Genomic DNA, 7,965 nt, shown 5'->3' with positions numbered 1-7,965 from the left:
ACTCTTCCTTTACTATCCTTTAAATGCTAATTAGCTTCACTGAGTGCCTCTGGAAAAGTGTCCCACAAATCAGGAAACATTAAATTATCACTTACTCTGCATTAGCTGAAGGCATCAGAAGCCAGCAGAAGCTCTGAAGTAGAAGAAGGAACCATGTTGCAGGACTGGTTAATAGCTTCTCATAGCAGTTTTGGTGCCAACATACTGGGCTTTTGGTTCCTCTACCATGATAATTGGTCAATTGCCTTGGTAGAATCAAAACAAAAAACCATTGAGAGCTAAATGAAGTAGGTTGTTTTGTCAAAAAGTAGAGATTAGGAAAGGATGGACAGAGGCAACAGATACTGAATACCTTCTGTGTGCCAGGTATCCTGTTTGGTGGTTTATGTAATGTAACACAAAACTCTATGAGATAAGTACTAACCAATTGCTTAGGGTGGAGAAACTGAGGCATGTGGTGTTAAATGATTTGTTCATGGGATCAGAAAGCATATTTGTTCTACTCAAGAGCTGACATTTTCAACTACAAAGGCAATATTTTCATGTTACTGTTAGGCCTTAAATGCTGACTCATCCAATTTGACATCAGATTAGCTAGGATTTACCTTGCATAGGCCTGAGTTAATTGTACACAGGGCAGGTGAATTTTAAAGGGTGGTTAAAAGAAGGGAAATATAGTCTAGAGCGAGAATCTCAACCTAATCTATCTAACTGATATACAGAAGCATCAACACAATTTCAATAAGGGACTTCTGCTGGAGTAACAGGATTAACTTTGAAGGATGGCTCACTCTCTTTGAGTAGATTTTGAAATTTTACTTGGTAATGTCTCCAAGCTAGTAGTCACTATCATTCCCTATTTTTACATAAAAACTTTATCTCCTGACAAGATCAGTTACATCTTAGTATTTAGTGCTGAGAAGGTTCTTACATGCCAAGATGTTATATAGTTGCAACACTTAGATTCACTTTAGTATTTTATTTTATTTTTTATTTTATCATCTTCACAAAGACATTTCTGAGGCATGTGGGGCTAAGTGGTTAGGAATTGGATATTCCAAGTGGATAGTGACTATGTTTACTAGAATCAACTTTTGGCTAACCTCAAGGACAAATCTTTTTGTGTCCTTACTAACATTGTCTACCTAGTCTGCTGATTTAAGCTTTTTGTTGACACAAAGCAAATCATTATTTATTCTAACTCAGCAGGAATACAAACAGCTCTCTCCCCTTTCCCATACCCACTCCTCTTTTTGCCTTCAGGCTGACTTCCTTATTACACATTATAAACTTAAAATGAAGCTTTTATCTATTGGCCATAGAATCTTAGCATTATTAGAACCTTTAGAAATAACTGGTTAACATCATCATTTATATATAGATTAAAAACTCAAATCAAGAGAAACGATGTGACCTGCCAAAAGTTATTCAGCTAGTTATTTAGTTAATGCTAAAATAAAAAATCCCCTGATCTCGAATTCAATGCTCATATTCTATGAGAGTCCTAATTTTCTTTTATTTTTTTTAAAAAAAATCCAGGAGTCATAATAGAAGCCCTGTTTCAACCACCTTTAGTATTATTAACATTATTATTTACAAAATGCAGTCAGCTTTTGAAAAAACAATAGCTTCAATCTTTTGTGATCTTTGTTTTCTAGTGTGACTTTCCTGACACTGGGAATTCATCCCTCAGTTGGACAGACAGGATGGGGTGGGGGATAGGGGAGAGATGCAGAGAGGAAAAGCAAATACTTTTAATAGCTTTTCTGTTGCGGGAAATCACATTTCACTCACAAACAGTTTCTGCAGTCACCGTTCCTCTATGTCTAGCTTAAATGTCAATGGCAACTCAAAGTCTCACAATTTTCAAATCTCTTAGGAATGAATTTCCTAAGTGGCAGCATAGGTGATTGAAACACAAATTCCCTTTCATGATCAACATCTCAAATTACAAATAATGCATGAGGCTTAAATATTCCCTCTGTCTCAATCTTTGCATTTTTATTTTCTGAAAATGCTAGCAAAGGTTTTCCAAAATTTATTTGCTTAAATATTCATGGTTGGTCTATGCGGCTGAAGGACACATTTATAAGACAGAGGTCTCTCTAACATAAACAGAAGGTTTTGGGCCCAGCTGGTGTTTGACAGTGGGGATATTTATCTCCAGTTAGCCTTTTGTTGAGGGACTTTCTTCCCTCACAAAAGTCCCCTTTTAGTATTCACTAATAGAATTCATTAGCTCTTCTGGATCTGGACCACTGTGCATTACAAAGTGATATCCTAAGAGATATCAATTTATAGGGACATATAAAAAATCAGGCAAGAATCTAGTTTATTTGGCAAAATGGGACATAAGCCTGGTCTGAAAGTGAAAAGACTGAAATGACCATTTAGAAAGAAATAATTTTATGTCTTTTAAGAGGTGTGTTAATAATTAGTACACATGAAACTCTATAAAAATGTGTATGAAAATATGAGCAAAAATGTTTGACATTACCTAATTGTGTCTTAGAAAAAAGGGCTCTTAATATACAAACAATATTTAGTTCTGGGTGTACGCAAGCATTTTGGGGAAAAATGAATTCCTCAAACACTTAAAACTAAGAAAAAGTTAAAATGTATTCAGTGTTGCTTTAGGCCAGGCTCTGTGTTAGGCACTTTGGATATATACTTTAATTAAATTGTCTCATTAACTTGGGGAGGTAGGTACTATTGTCCCTACTTGATAGAAAAGGAAAATAAGTGTGTCAGTCCTTGGTCTATATGCCCGCAGATTCATTCCTTGCCTTTCCCCTACCTTGCTTTGTAGCACAGGGATGCTAACCCCTTTAGGTTGTATTTCTCAGGCTTTTCAGAGACAACTCGCTTCTGGCTATGTTCAGTGAAAGGGAGATGCAGTTAAGAGATTGGAGGGTGGGAGGTAGGAAGAGGCAAGGGTATTTCTTACTGCTCCCTCATCCTCCAGTCTGGGGCAGCACCTTCAGCAGGGGCTGCCTTTCCTCTGTGGCTCCAGCTCCCACAAGACAGACCTGCTGTGGTTCTAGCTTCTTCTGGGTGACTCTGGCCTAAGGGCTCTGGTAACACCACCTTCTCTCTTTGTTTTTTCAGTTCTAGGGGCAGTAGTGAGCTCCTGCTGTTGCTAATCTCTAGGTTATCCCCCTTTCCTCTATTTGGCTTCTCAGTTCCTCTTAAATATCCTCTATTTCAAGGACTCTGTCTAAAATGGTTTCTGATTTCTTCGTTGGGTACTCACATACACTGAGGCTTTACCCTGAGTGCATATTTAAGAGGTGATTAAAGCTCAAAAGTACATTCTCTCTTTTTGGTTTGAAAATATACAAAATTTATGATCTCTCTCTTCTCTCTCTCTCTTTCTCTCTGCCTCTTCAAAACTTTTAAAATATTTAGAGGAAGAAAATAGTTTTAAAATATTTACTCAACAAAATCATATTTCCAATTCTTCACTGGTCTCCACCCCTATCTTACTAGCATCCACATTGACAAGAGTTTGCTTGCCTATCTTCCAGCTGGTCATTGATGTTATACTGTATGTTGAGATTTTCAAAAGATCTTTAATTATAGAGCTTGTCCTTTGCTAGCTCAATGGGAAAATGCCCATCTTTTAGTTTCTTAATTCCTCAGTGCCATTCCATTCTGCCCTTAGTCAGAACAGTTCTCTTTTACTATTGATCAAATTTTATTTCTTCTAGTTATATCAAATCCAGTGCAGTATATTTTTCTGAGACCTGGACCTCTGCAGGGGGTAAAGTGCCCAAGGTCAGACAGTCAGTCTAGATCTGAGTTTCCTTCAAGCTGTGAAAGGGATAGTATAAATGAGAGAACGATGGATGCAGGGAGAGAGAAAAGGATCGAGAAAAAGAGAGAAAGGAGCAATATGAGAAAAGGCAGTGAGAAGCCAAAGAGAGAGAGAGGGAGGGAGAGACGGAGGGAGGGAGGGAGGGAAGGGGGGGAGAGAGAGAGAGAGTGAGGGAGAGAGAGAGAGAGAGGAGAGAGAGAGAGAGAGAGAGAGAGAGAGAAATGGTTTTAATAGATTAAGGTGAATGTTCTGTTGAGTTTTTCAGGACATATTTCAGCATATAGGCACCTCTAATGACAGACATGAAGGTAATAATAGTCAATATTCCATCATTATCAAATGGTCTCATTTTTCCTCATGGAATGGAAACATTTTCGTAAACAGAAACACCAATTTGATTAAATGATGTATCTTGCTTTAAAACAATTACTTACCATTATTGAAGAGCAAATCAACAGAAAGCCAATTAGGACTTTATCCTGGAAATATAGTTGAGATTAGCTTTATTTGTTCATCTATAATTAGTAAATGCTTTATCTTGGGGTTGACAGTTGTGGTGGGTATGGCAAGTTTTATAAGATACCTACTCAGCTTGACTCTGCTAATCTTATGCTGGAGAGTGTCATTCTCTCCCGCTGATACATGGTGTGGCAGAAGCTTGGTTTAAAATATAACTTAAACTCTCTTTCCGTTGGTTTGGAGATTTATTATTGGCTTTCCCTATAAACACGCAGCAGACGACTTGACTGAAATAGCATTTTTAGTGATAGCCTAGTAGAGGGAGTCCTCAAGCCTAAGGATGGGGCTTTGGGAAGCTTGTAAACCTCCCTTTCCTCTACTGGCACCTGGACTATACCCAGGTAGACAGGGAAGTTAATGACCTTTTTCTCAAATGCCCCCACAACTTTCAGCATTCCTTTTTTCCTTCCTCTCTACCTTCTTTATCCACCTTTCCCACAACACAGACACACATAGACACACACACACACACACACACACACACACACACACACACCCCTTGTCCAGAACCCCAGAGACCTCAGGGTATGGTACCCAGCAAGTAAACAAGACTTTTTCTCCTTGGCCACTGTAATGTTGAGGCCCTGGGCCTTTTTGCTTAGGGATGACTCCCTAACACAATCTAATTTAATATCTAAAATCTTTGAAAAAATGCCTGCAAGTGTCCTAATGCCATCCCTTTCTCAAGGATTTTGCATTTGATGGAGGTTTTTGGTTCATAAAAATAAAATAATGGGGATGCTGGTGACTTGGAGTGTGATATAGTTTGAATATTTGTCCCCGCCCAAATCTCATGTTGAATTGTAATCCTCATTGCTGGAGATGGGGCCTGGTGAGAGGTTTTTGGATCATGGCAGATCACTAATAGCTTGGTGCTGTCTTTGCGATAGTGAGTGGGTTCTCCAGTGATCTGGTCATTTTAAAGTATATGGCACCTCCCACCTCTACTCTCTCTCTGACTTGTCCCTGCTTTCACCATGTGACATACCTGTTCCTCTATCTTCAGCCATGATTGTAAGCTTCCTGAGTCATCCCGAGAAGCTGAGCAGAGGACAGCACCATAAAGCCTGTAGAACCCTAAGCCAATTAAACCTCTTTTAAGTTACCTAGTCTCAGGTATTTCTTTATAGAAATGCAAGAATGGGCCTAATACAGAGAGCCTGTAGGGAATTTAGTTTGTTTTGTTTACTTTTGGCTTTTCAAATTCCTCTTATATCCAGTCCTCCTTAGGATTTTGTGTATGGTCTCTTTCCTGACATTCCAGTGTTTGACATTTCAAGAGTACCTTGAAACCTGGGCCAAAAAAGAAGCCAGAGTTAGAAAAGTATCATCACTTTTTCAACAAAAGTGCTTTCTTTGCTTTTCGGTAAAGTTTTAGAAGCCCTTCTAGTCAGTAATCTAACTTTAAAATGCAGGAGGGATTCTTAACTAGATAGTTATTGGCTTTCACTATTTAAACTGCATCTTAGTAACCCAACAAAGTCAATCTCATTGTCTGACATTTCCCTATTAACGACACTTCTTTGGGCTAAAGCAGGAGAAGAATTTATGAGGTAATATATTAGCTGGATACTGACTACTAGGTCATTGTCATTGCAAAGTGTGTCAGAGGTAAGGGGACTGGCCCTATCAGCTAGGCTTTATGTCACTCTTTTATGTTACTTTTATTGTTTTTATTTGTCTTTGACACATAATAATTGTACATATTTATAGGATACAATGTGATGTTTCAATACATGTATACATTGTATGATGATCAAATCTGAGGAATTAGCATATCCATCACAAAGATCTCATAGAAGTAGAAAATAGAACAGTGGTTACCAGACACTGGGGAGGATAGGGGAGAGAGGGGGGATGAAGAAAGATTGGTCAAGGGGTACAAAGTTACAATTAGTAAAGAAGAATAGCTTCTGGTATTCTATAAGGCAATTTGAATCCCATTGAATTCTGCCTCCCAGGGCAGAGTGGGGCTCCTAGGCACTGGGCACCATGGGAAGGAAGTGCTAGAAGGAGACTGATTAAAGATCAAAGGAGTATCTAGGGCCTACCGCATCCTGAGGAGAAACCCCAGAAGGAACCTGCACTATATTCTGTTCTTGGCTGATGATTGGGATCACTCTATATTTCACTATAAGATTCCATTTGATTTCTTATTTTATTTATTTATTTTAGAGATAGGGTCTCGCTGTGTTGCCAGGCTGGTCTTGAATTCCTGAGCTCAAGCAATCCTCCCACCTCAGCCTCCCAAAGTACTGGGATTATGGGCATGAGCCACCGCACCTAGCCCAGATTCCATTTGATTTCTCAACCATGACCTACTTTGTTCTGACTTATTCAGACTAATTTTTTAAAAGTGAGCTGGAGAGTTTAGTGAGACAACTACTTTGACCATTTCTGTTTCTTGAATTAGACCTTTTTTTTTTTCCCTCTTTCAAATTGTTTGAAATTATCTGTTTCCCCATACTCAGTGTTTCGTTCCAAATTCCTCTCCTTTGTCTAGAAGGCAGAAACTCCTTTAGGGATTATTTTTCTGAAAGCTAATGTAGTCTAGCTGATTTTTACACAGGGAATGGGAACAGGTGGAAAGGAGTGTTCTTGATATATTAGCCTTGCTATTCAACTTACATCAAATTCTAAAAGTTATTCAGAATGGCTTGCCAATCCATGAGGAATCCTAGCCTCTCCTCTTAATCCTCATTACTCTACCCATCTCTGGAATGAGGACAGTTATTTTACTTATTTGGAGAGAAACAAATGAAGAAGCTATTCAGAAAATAGGCACTGGAGTGCTATAAGTTGTGACATTATAGCTTAATTTCCCAGAATAATTTGGTCTTGTGTTTCAGTCCATATACTGGTAAGTATATTTGTAAGCATTAATTGATATATGGGTGAAGGCTACAAGCTGCAATTTTCTGCAGGTATTATTTCCTAGTCTATTCTTTCTGCAGTATGTCTATTAATGCAGTTGTCTACCTATTAGAGTTGTTTCTTTGTGGATTGGGCCTATGATGAGGAGATAATTTCTATACAGAAAGCAGCCTACTGAATTTTGTACTGACTTTACTTTAATCTATGTTTACCCAGACCTCATCCTTTTCAGTAACATTGGTGGAAACTGAGGTATTTTAATAGATTCAAAAGTAGACATTGCTATAAAATACCTGTTCTGTACTAGCAAAGACATAGGTCTTTGAGGCAAAAGACCAGGGTTTACCTCCTACTTCTGTCACTTATTAACTTTGTGGTTGGTGAGTTGTTCAATCTTTCTCCAGATGTTTCTTAATCTTCCAAACAGAAACACAGTCATTCATTGCTTAATGATGGGCATGCTTTCTAAAATAATGTGTCATTAGGCAATTTTGACATTGTCTGAACATCATAAAGTATACTTGCACAAACCTAGGTGGTATAGCCTACTACATACCTAGGCTATATAGTATAGCCTATTGCTTCTACGCTACAAACTGGTACATTATATGATTGTACTGAATACTGCAGGCAATTATAACACAATGGTGAGTATTTGTGTATGGAAACACATAAACATAGAAAAGGTAATACATTGCACTACAGTATGATGGCTACAACCTGACTAGGTAATAGGAACTTTTCAGTTCTATTAT

The sequence above is a fragment of the Macaca thibetana genome, chromosome X (genome assembly GCF_024542745.1).
Source record: "Macaca thibetana thibetana isolate TM-01 chromosome X, ASM2454274v1, whole genome shotgun sequence".
NCBI classification, from domain to species: domain Eukaryota; kingdom Metazoa; phylum Chordata; class Mammalia; order Primates; family Cercopithecidae; genus Macaca; species Macaca thibetana.
The sequence above is the reverse complement of the archived record's forward strand: the minus strand, read 5'-3'. Positions refer to the sequence as shown.